Source organism: Anarrhichthys ocellatus, unplaced genomic scaffold (assembly GCF_004355925.1).
Source record: "Anarrhichthys ocellatus isolate YVR2014 unplaced genomic scaffold, GSC_Weel_1.0 scaffold13, whole genome shotgun sequence".
NCBI classification, from domain to species: Eukaryota; Metazoa; Chordata; class Actinopteri; order Perciformes; family Anarhichadidae; genus Anarrhichthys; species Anarrhichthys ocellatus.
In genome coordinates, this window is record NW_022280043.1 from 7578655 (window position 1) to 7590243 (window position 11589).

The window sequence follows — 11589 nt, forward strand, 5'->3', positions numbered from 1 at the left end:
ATATTTCTAGCACAAACAAGCATATGCAGAGTGCACACATTGATAAATACACACATCCAGAAGTGCCCATGCATATTCATGTCATCCCGCTGGGCATTCATTACAAGTCTTTACTGCTGGAATATGCTATGTACATGTGTGTACATGTGTGAGTGTGTGTTTTTGTGTGCATGCACAAATGATTTGATCTCAAATCTGTTCAGGTCAGGGTTTAAAACATGCTGTGAAAGTAGTGCAAGCAAAACAATGCCAAACTGTTTTATTTGTTATTTTATAATCTTCCGTGCAATTATAATTTTCTCAAAATTTGAAAATACTGCATTGCTGTCAGGCAATCGCTTGGATTTATGGAGCTTCATAGTGAGTTTCCCTCATCATGAAGCTGTCCGAAACTTTTGGCTCATTCCCATAGCATAATTTATGGCTGCAGCAGGCAGCTGTTTTCAGAAATAAAAGCCCCAAAAACCCACTGAGCACTACCTGCTCAGCACCAAACAGCAGAAAGACACAGAGACTAGCTGATGAATACAATGAATACAATTTACAGTAGCAGTTAAAGAGCCACATATTTCCTCCGGAGTTGATAGAGACCAAAAACAGAGCTAAAAGAGAGTGAATATTGGACTTAAATTCGATGAGTGGACAGCACATCTTTGAACGATGACAATGTTTCTCTATAACTACTGGATGTGTAAATAAGCAAACATTCACGAAAGCCAAGTTAACTCAAACTACACCACTTTCGATGTTGTGACATCGCTGTACTGTTCACACACTACACAACTTCGTCTTGTAATAGTGAGTCGGTCAGTCGTTTTCACATTACATGACTGACTGGCAACAGTGGGACACACACTACAAGATATTTGACCAGGAGGATGCTCGGTGAGGTCTCAAACTACATTTTCTCATGAAACGACACAGGCGAAAAATGCTTGTTCACATAGTAACCTGTATCCACACATCTTTACTATTTACCCTTTGTAGATCAGTTACTGTGTCATGTGTCATGTTTATTCATGCACTTTGATCCGTGTTGCAATTGCAACACATTCAGGAAAAGTTCCTGTTGTTACAGGCAACCCCTCCGCCAGGTTTCCCCTCAACCCGTCTTGCGCTCTCATTGGCTGTAGCTCCCTGACAGACTCCAGCATATTTAGCATGCTAGATATCTGGAATGTGTCTGCAATACATCAGCGAGCATCTCGGGCTCTCGTCTTTCACACATAGTGATCAAGTACTAAATTGTGAGCGCCGTGCAAACACCGATTTACCTTTGATCCAGGGGGCGTTTGTCAGGTAGTGGCCAGTGGACGATCAGGGATAAAGTCATATCGTGTAGACTAGGCATAACAAGTTTGTCAAAATCAACTTAAAAGGTGACCATATGTCAGCTCACGGCTGTATGTAAGTTAGGTGTCTCATCCAGTAGTGAGCTTTGTTTACTCTTTCTGACGTGCTCCGTCTTTCAGGGATTGGATATGTGTAAATCAGATTGTCATCCCAATGCAAATGTCCTCCATTACATTTCGTTTTTCATAGTTAAGAAACATGTAGCGGCTTCTCTGACTCTGTCTCACATCACACTACAGTATAGAGAGCAGTCAACAAGGAACAATACTGATAAATAATTGTTTTTGGCAGCATGCGTGTTTCAGCAAGAACGCTTGGCGCTGATGTCAGCAGTTGAATCTATCTGAACATTTTCAGCATGGGTAACTGCAGTCAACTCCAATAGGCTGGCTTTTGTTGACTCTTTTTAAACAGTTTCTCCAGCAGGGACTACATTTGACTCTGCATTCCTTGCCCCTTCATTCAATTTTACAGTAGCTTTTGCATAGTTTGGGGCCCACTGTGTGCTCGGTCCTGGCATGAAAATGTCTTCCACTTTGCGCGCGTTGGTGTAGTTTAAAAGGATTAAGTGTCTGATGTTGCCGTCCGTCTGATCACCTTTTGGTGGTGGTGGTGGTGTGTGTGTGTGTGGGGGGGGGGGGTGTCGCTTTGAGGAGGCATTTGTCAGTTGAGAGAGATTGCTGGACCTCACAAGGTTGTGCAGTGAGATCAGAAGGGTAGCATCAAACTACCCACTTGCTTTTCAGTATGATTGGGCGACATCTGCACCTGCACCGACTATTTTGGGTGAGAGTCTCTCCTGAATGGTCAAGAGTTGTGTTGTCACACAAGCCTGCTGTTGTGGTGCTGAGTAACTATGGGTGTTTGCCTGAGGACCAACAGGAATGTGATGGTTGGCTCAACACCACTTTATGAAAAAGACTAAAAGATCAGACATTGTAACTTCTATTAGCACAGACGCTGGCCTCCAACCTTTTTACCACACATAAAACCACATATAACTGACAATGTGGTACAATTTACTCCAACAAGTAAAATGTAATTAAATCAAAGATCCTGCCACTTATTTCTCCTTATATACCTGCTGTAAGTTGTGTTGCTCTGTTATGAGCCACACTGAGGGCCACGCTAGTTCAGTGCCCTGTGCGTGATATTGACTTCATCTATTCAGTGACTCATTCTCTCTTTTATTAATTTATCTAACAGCCTTGTAAATAAAACTAATTTAAAAAAAAAACTTGTGTAATATGTGATCATTCAATTATTCGATTAGTTATATCCTGAGGTAGCAAAGCCTTGTTTGAAAGGAAAAAGACATGAACATGATGTCCTTCTGAAACTCTGAGCCCGAGCATGAGTTATCCAAGTATTTCAGCAGTAAGAAACCAAGGTAAGCTATTTGCACAATGAAACATTATTTTTGTTTGCAATGAAACACTGCAAAGTTATTTTCCTTTTTGTGAGGGAGGGTCATACTGTACCATTCATGCCAGTCCTTTTTTTTTGTAGTTTAAAATGTAAAATACAACATACTCTCTACAGTATATGTATCCGCTATACAGAATAGTTCTATTGGTATGACAACATCCACTTTAACTACCTGTACTGTAGTTCTGTGAATATGCGGACCAGGGTTTTAATGTGTGAGAAGAGAGAAAAGAGAAAGGGAGAGTGCATGTGAGAGTAACATCTCCAGACTATTCATTTGTTATCATCTGTATGTCCAGTTTAATGAAAGTGGTAGCAATCCTGTGGTTTTACTCGGAGCTAATGCATCCCGATTGGCCTTCTTCTCTCCAGGCAAACCCGGAGGTGTCAGACTTCATCCGCTCACGTCCTGCCGGAGGGGATATCATCCGGTTTGATAAATGATGAATTCCTGAAGGATCGCCTCCAGTCAGTCAGCAGAGCTTATAGCTCAGATGACGAATGTTACCCTTCCCACACACTCCATTTGACCCTAGGAGAGATAGACAGCCTGCCTTGTTGTTATTTTTCCTCTATCTTTTTTAAACAACACGCTCGACTGTCAGTAACGCAAACAATTACCATGTCCACCCACTAAATGGGTACATTTTCAGGGGACAGATTTAATTCTTTAACATACACATGGATTGATTGTTAGCTTCAGAATCATTAATTAAAGCACGAGACATTTCCTGGCAAGCGGCACATTGATGGAGAGAAGATCATTAGTGGCCCTTTGGGTTCTTTTAATATACTCTTCTGACAGTGGGCAATTCAGCAGTGACTTGAGTAGGAGGACTCAACCCGCAAATCAACCTTGTTGACCTGTAATTTGCTGTGGGCTGGATATCAGCTGCACTAAAAATGAGACAGCCTCGGGTGTTTCCCAACTATTGCTTTTATAAAGCATTCGCCTTTATATTGTGTTGCAGAATTACAATTCACATTCATAAATACTATACTAAAGGAGCATTCCACATATAACTGATAATGTTGATTTGATGCTTTGGTTTTTCTGTATTTCAATTTTGAACTTGCAAAATGAACTATAACAAGCACAATACAATTGAATTAGAGATCCTCAATGACTTCTATTTGCTTTTGTCTATATCTCATTATCTGCCCGCATTCCTTCAGTAAGTTGTGTTGATCTGTTATGACTGGTGTGCCACACTCGGGGCCATGTTGTTTCAATAGCAATGATCACCAATCCTGAAATCAATTGTGTCCTTATTTCCCCACTTGTAAGTATTGGCAGTTTGATAGATCTCATAACTTCAGGGTATTACATGTAATTAAATGCAGTAAAAAGGACCCGTGCGGTGGCAAGGCTTCGCAATTTCAATGACCTCATTTTCAGAGCTCACACTCTGTTGCAAACAGAGGAAGAAAAACGCGTGCGGCAGCATCGACCTCACCTTGAGCACATAAAAACGATGGGCTAGAAAGATGCCACATTAAAGTGAGTGTCCCCACACATAACACACTGTAAAAGGCTAGTGACCTTTACGAGAAGGAAGTGCTCACACTCCATTGACTATGAACTCAGAGTGATGGAGAAAATGACATGCTTTCTGAGTGCACTATCTTCGGGCGCACACACATACACACACAAAAGGAAAAGAAGCGATGAATTGGTAGGTTGCTAATTCTTAAAGGGATGTCTCTATGGGGCAGACTTTTTGGTGGGGAAAACTCCCTTGTGACCCCCGAACCCGGAGAACGGACAGATTTCAGGTCACAAATCAAATGAAGCTCTCGATTGCATCTTCAACCAACATTGATTTCCTGGGTCTGTGGATGACCCCTGATTCAACATCAGCGACATGTTTGATAAAGTGGCGGAGGGCATCTCCTGTACGCCACTGGTTCCACTGGGACTCAGACGCTGATCTTTAAGTGGTTAGTTCACTGAGCAGCCTCTTATTAACCGACCAACCTCTGACATACAGTAGAGGAGCGGGACTTCTTGTTACAATTACAATCGGAATCAAATGATTCAAAGACCTAAAAGAGTACTAATTTATGCTCCAAGAATAATAAAGTTGAAACTACTGTTGAAGACTAAAGTTCAAACCACTGCCCCCCGATCGAGCAGTTAATCTCAGATCCCTCATACACAATGGACGAGGAATCAAGACAGAATTTAAGGTAGAAACCTTTTATGGTGTAAATGTAATGAAATCCATTCAATACCATAGAATACCAAGTCACAAAAAGCCTGTGGGCCAGTTTTATATCATTAAAGCTGTGATTTGCCCACAATGATTTTGATCAATCTCAAATGATTTCTGTAAAACCTGTTTTTTGTCCAGGGCTTTGAAACATTCACATGTGAAGCCAGAACAGCGGGTCTCCCAGGCTTTCGGCCCATTTTGTCTTCGGCAAAAGAGTCACTTTGTCCTTTGAAGCCAAATGAATCACTAGTTAAAAGTATCGTGGAATATTTGAGATCAGCTTCAGTGAATAAAATTATTTGTTCCTATCACCGTCACCTGCCCATGACACACACTTCTGATCCCCAAATTTGATTGAAACTGTGGACAAGGTTTAACACAACAAGGACTGAAATGCTGAGGCACAACTTGTATTGATTAATATAATGCCATTTGTATAGCTACTGCCTTTTGAATAAGGACAAAACTCATTTACTGTAGATCGACACTACCAAGAACAGAAGCCTCTTTTGAACCCATTTAGCATTTTACAGCTAGGCCAGTGTCCAGTGATATTTGGTAACTTGCTGAACACCTTAATAAAATGTGCAGTAAGGAGTTTTTCCCTTCAAGGAGGATGTAAACGGATGGGGTGCTCTGCTAGAGTGGATTTGGGGGAGCCAGCCGAGGCTGACTAATCAGAGGGTGCTTGGGACAGCATTAAGACAGACGTGTGGAGGGGAAATGTGACACCTGGAAATTACACAATGTAATGGAATCAGCCAAGTGGTAAATGTAGCTTTTAAATAGGTTTTGTGTTCTCCATTAACTTGCCAGACACTGATTGGTCCTGACAACAAGGGAAAGTGACGGTCAGCATGTTGCCCCCTCCCTCCAGTACAGCCTCTGTTGCGTGTGCACACACTCACAAACGCACACACACACACACACACACACACACACAAACGCACACAGTGGGACACAAAGTTCTTTGTAGTTAGTCGGGGCTTCTGTAGCCAAACTAAAGTCTGGCTTGAGCTGGGGACAGGTGATGACGTTGGCTGCTGTCATGCTCAATCTCATCCTTTTGTAGTTGTACATGAAGGATTATAACCAAATCAGATCGATCTCCACTTTTCCAAAACTGTTTGAAGTAATCACTTTGCATTAAATAAGTAATAATAAGGTTTAAATTAGATTTATGTATATTGCAGCACTGATTTAAATTGGACACAAATCACTTTAAAATAAATAATTGTAATGCCACCGTAAAGAATAGTAATGCCACCGTAAAGAATAGATTTGGGGTGGTTTGGATTTCCTACATATTTTGTAACCATTCTGTTTACATATTACATTCCTCAGGCAAAGGAACAATGCTTTTGTGAGAACAGTTATCTATCAGTATTGCAGGGCTCTAATTTCTTAGTGATGTCTCTGATTCAATTTCCTGCTCAGAGTGGATTGGATTTTTATTGTATCAGTGAGATAGGCTTAACAGGCATTTTAGTTTGATCATATTGCATAGTAATAACACGAGATTATAATATAGGGTTTTGCAAAAATTATAATATTTTCATTGAGTTACCGTTGTAGTATTATTTACCACTTTGTAAATGAATGCCATACTTTGGATTTTATTTTTTACGGAGGACATTTAAGTCCTTTTTTTGCATGAGGACATGTAAACTGTAATGATACCACAGTTATTGTGCAGATTTTACCCCATGGCAGCAGTGGAGTGACATTTAAGAGCCCAGGTTTCTAGGAGACATGCTGTCAAGTTATGTGGTGTGCTACTGACTCTTAGCTCTGTGTAGCCTGCATACTGTGTATGTTGACAGAAGGCAGTTGTCTCTTTTTTTTCAACTTCCCCACACACAGGGGTGTAGTGCTATTTGCTCACCTGTGACACGTGCACATTAAAGAACCACTGTTTCTACGGTGGCATGTTTACATACATAAAACCATGAATTAGAAAGGATGTATTGCTGCCTTTTCATTAGTTAACTGTTAAAAGCTACTAGACTGAGAAAATAAATGTAATTCACTGGGCCGCTCAGTTATCTTCCATTTGGAAATTGGAAGGTAATTAGCCTATCTTGCTACTGTTAGCACTGATGGAGGCTAGAGTTTACTTGTCGTTAAGGTTATTTCAACGCCTGCTCAGTAACCTGAGGCAGCTCCTGTACACTCTGTTTGTTACACACTGTATCAGAGGTCACCCACCTTTTTGATATGAAGTGACAACATTTTTATCTCCAAGGATGTAACTTTATTACATCCATATACAGTAGTCTTCGTGAACAGCAACATTTACAAAACATATTTCTGCCATAATCAGGACATTGTTATGATATATGAGAGCACTATACAACAATCCTGCTGAAAATATCCACATCTGAATTGAAATCATTTAACCCTACCAACCTTCCACTTATCTTTGTCATCAGCATGAAACTTAACAAAATCTGCAAAGAAGGCAACGAGCACTAGCCAATCAGAGGAAGTGTAGCGTGGGTCTTTGCAGAATGCAGTTGGAGGGGAAAAAGTCAATCAAACTAACATAAATAACAGGCCAAGCAACTGCCAATGGCTGTAGAAGAGATCATTTGGCATGCGGATGAGAGGGCCTTTCAACATGTCCACAAAACTCTCTTGCACACTTACTGCCAGTGAGCCATTGGTTTAGCTAGGCAACACCTGTAATATGCAATAAAAGTGGGTGTCGTTAGCATTAACTGCGTCTCTTTCATGGGTCCAGTTGTGATGATGGAAAATCCCTGTCAAAGAACTCACAGCAACGAGTAATCCTGCAACTTCAGTAAGTTACCGTGCGATATGAAGTAAAGTGTGAATTACGCAACATAAGGAATCATGGAGCAACATAGGCAGTGCCTAGATTACAGACAGTGCAAAGACGGTACAGACGCTAATGGATATTGCAGTAGCCAAATCAAACTAAATTGGCATTGCTGGAAACAAAACTTCACAGCTACTGGAAAACACTAATCTAGGTGGTGCTATTTGAATTGCAGCTTATACTCAATTCCTACCAATTCAGGCTGTAAAACACTTAGTATGTAAACCACCATATAAAACATAACATATACCTGGGTATTTACCCGACTTTCCATGTCTATATTATGCATAGCTGCCAACGTGAGTTGGGGAAATAAGTGCTGTTTGCCTTGCCTTTGCTCAGAGCTCTTACATGTTCACCAACATGTGGGAGTAGGAACTGACTCAAGGGGGCCCGCACAGTGCCATGAAGCTCATAAACCTCAGCCTTCACACGAACCCTGCAGTCCTTTCAATGCAAATGAGCAAGGGAAAAGAGAGGAGGGCTTAGTTGGGTATGTTCAGTATCTGCCTCCCTGCTTTTGCATTTCAAATGAATAAATGATAAAAGCCCACTTTTTAGTCAGTTGGTGACTGTCCTCTCTCAACTCTCTCTCCCTTTTCATTTACTGAGCTCCCTCACTCTCTCCAAACGTCATCCCATCCTTCCTCTCATTCTGAGTTTGCTGTGACTTTCCCTTGACTGCATCGTTATTCTCCCTCTTTTGAATGTGAAGTTGCGTATGCATAACATCTGAAGCTCATATTAAATTGCTAATTTGACCATTTGTTTGATCTGGCAATTAGCTGCATTTATTTGATGGCCCCTGAGATTTACAACCAGCCATCCAAATTTTTTTTTTAATCAAAAGTAGATTCTCACTGAAGCCAACAATGGTCTGTTCAGCAAAGCCATTCGTGGAAATGTTGCTTTTTACTGTGGCTCCCTGGCGACCGACAAGAGCCACAATCTCTACCTTTGTTTCCACTTCTGCTCTGAAGCCTTAGCAGCCTGTGGTAAACAATATAGTTGGTGTACATTGAAATAATGGACCCTTACTACTTCTCTTTCTGAAGAACACTCGAGGCCTTTAATGCCAGAATGGTGGGGGGGGGTATGATTGAAACCATGCCCTACCTTATGGGATGTGGGGGTGGAAATGAGTATGTTGATGTCAAACGCCAATTACTGATGGCACTGAACTCTAGATAATCCAGATCGAAAGAAATACTTCCAAAACTGTAGCAAATCTGTAGCGACTAATATCATATCAGCAATGATTAGAATATTTGTCGATTACCACAAATAAAAACCTTCCGATAAGTGAAATTTCTGATCTAGCAGGATATTAACAACTATTTTGTATTTTAGTATTTTAATATTTCGTCATTTGTCATGTCAGTCGGAGGCTTTAATTTCAGTGCAAAAGTGGGATTCCATTAAGGCAGTACAGAGTACAGTAAGGAACTATGAATTGGAATTCAGTTATAACTTTACAATTACTTATCCCAGTTGCTGAAGCAAGGACTCAAGATGTGGGGAGGCGGTGAGCATCTCATCTACCAATGCGCCTCCAGATATGTTGTCTTATTTACATGTTGTGTCTTCTTAGCTGGCTTGCTTAAGTTGGCTACTGGAAAGCTTCCAGTACATTCAGGAATCACCATGTTGTTTAGAGTTGGGGGGTGTGAATCCTGCAGCTTTATCTAACAAGTGGAGAAATAAATAATTGAGACTCGAGGTATACAGCAGAAAGAACTAGTATAAAGTTCCCAGTGAGTTCTGAGATCAAGAGCTGACCATAGACTGTATATAACAAGGGGACGGCTTCACCGTGACATGAACTAACAGTCCTGCTGTCGAATTCATACAAATAACATAAGGTTGAAATTCGACTCATGTCTGTCTGGATACACCTTGAGGCAGATGTGTCCAATGCCAAAACTGTATAGAATGTAAAAGTAGTAGCAGTAAGACCAACTGGAACATGTACTGACAAACGGTAGTGGCCTTGGGAATGTTTCACCCGCATCAATTGAAACGGGCCTCAAACTGAATAAAATCGAATAATTTAAATCATTTTGGTAACAATCAATAATACAAATAAAAAAAGCATGTATATACGATCTGTTACATCCGCATTTTAGGCTTATGACATGTATGTCTTGGGGCCCCACATTAGCTCTTGAAACAAACCATTACATCCCTACTTTATAGAACCCGACTAATAAATCTGGGCCTCGGTTGCATGAAGGTGACACTGAAAAGGCAATGCGTCACTTGTGAATCCTAGATGATACTTTATTTACAGACTATTCATCTCCAGGGACCCGATGAAGAGGTGCAGCATGACATTAAGCTCCGTAATATTCTCTGTACTCTTCATGTTGCTCAGTATAAAACATTATTTTTTGATGATTTCCTGCATTTTTTGTGAAATGGAAATGTACGATAGTGTGCAGATATATCCAACTGCCTACTCTACCAGCATCAATTGAAATTTGGAAAAAATATGCATAATTTAAAAACAATTGCACAAAAAAATGTTTCGGCAACTCTCCAACTATTTCCCCTAACATAGTTATTGTAGTGTAAAATGCATATATGACTTTGGAATTGACCCTTTTTTCATTATTGATGTCAACATGAAAATAAACAGTACGAGCTGTAAACTACTTGTAATGCATGCAGTGATGAAATTAAAACTCCGTCACAAGATATTACATTTCGGCTGCAGACGGGTTTGCAAGCAGAAAAATCTGGGACAAATTCATTCATTATTTATCCAGCTTTTATTTCCACACTTTCTTGTCTGATTATCTGCTTTCTGAAATGGCAGCGCTTATTTGCCTTCATTTATTAATAATTCAGATACTGGTGTTCAGACAGATACTTTCACACTCGCAGTGTTGTGTAATAGCAATGCTTTGTTTCCTTGTTGCATTCAGTAAGAGTCCAACAACATATTTGCTCTCTAAATCCCTGTGTGCTGATATTAGGCACCTTTTGAAAACAATTGACAGCACTAAAATGTAGTAAATGTTCATGTTAGAATTGATGTTGTATTCATGACTGTATCATACATATATATATCATATCATTATGAGCATGTAGGGAGGAAAGGGTCTGACTCATCCTGAGTAGAGACTATTTTGAAGAAGGAACACAAACAGCCGTGCATTAGTAAAAGATATTTTGCTTTACAGTAAGAGCTGTCTTATTTTTCTGCAGTATTTTCAGCACCGCAACTTCTTAAGGTTTGTGGCAGCAGCCATTTAGTACAAAAACACCTATGGCCTCTGAAAACTCTGTACCGAATTCACCGTTCCAACAGTAGCTGCTCATTTTTTCTGCCTTCCAATATGATTGTAAATTCTCTTAGGCTAAACATATACCACATTTATTCTAAAATGAGACTGGTTCAAATTTGATCACATTTCCCTTTTCCGTAGCATCAGTCAGAATCGTTCACGCCTTGTGAAAATTCTGAAGCCATGATTTGAGACGAGCCTTATCAGTGAAGACAGATGGGATTGTCGATAGTTGACAGACATGCTGATAAAGGATTTTGTTGTTTTTTTTTATCTCCAGTCACTTCATAGGGTGGGAAGCCTGACAGCCTACATCTTCAAAGAGACAAAAGGCCAGAAACACACTGTGCTCCAACAGATGGAGATTCTGTGTTTTTAATAACCTCAGTGTCACCGCGGCCCGACAATGATGCCAGACACGTTGGTGGCAGCAAGGGACACCACACCAGGCCTTCTTGGC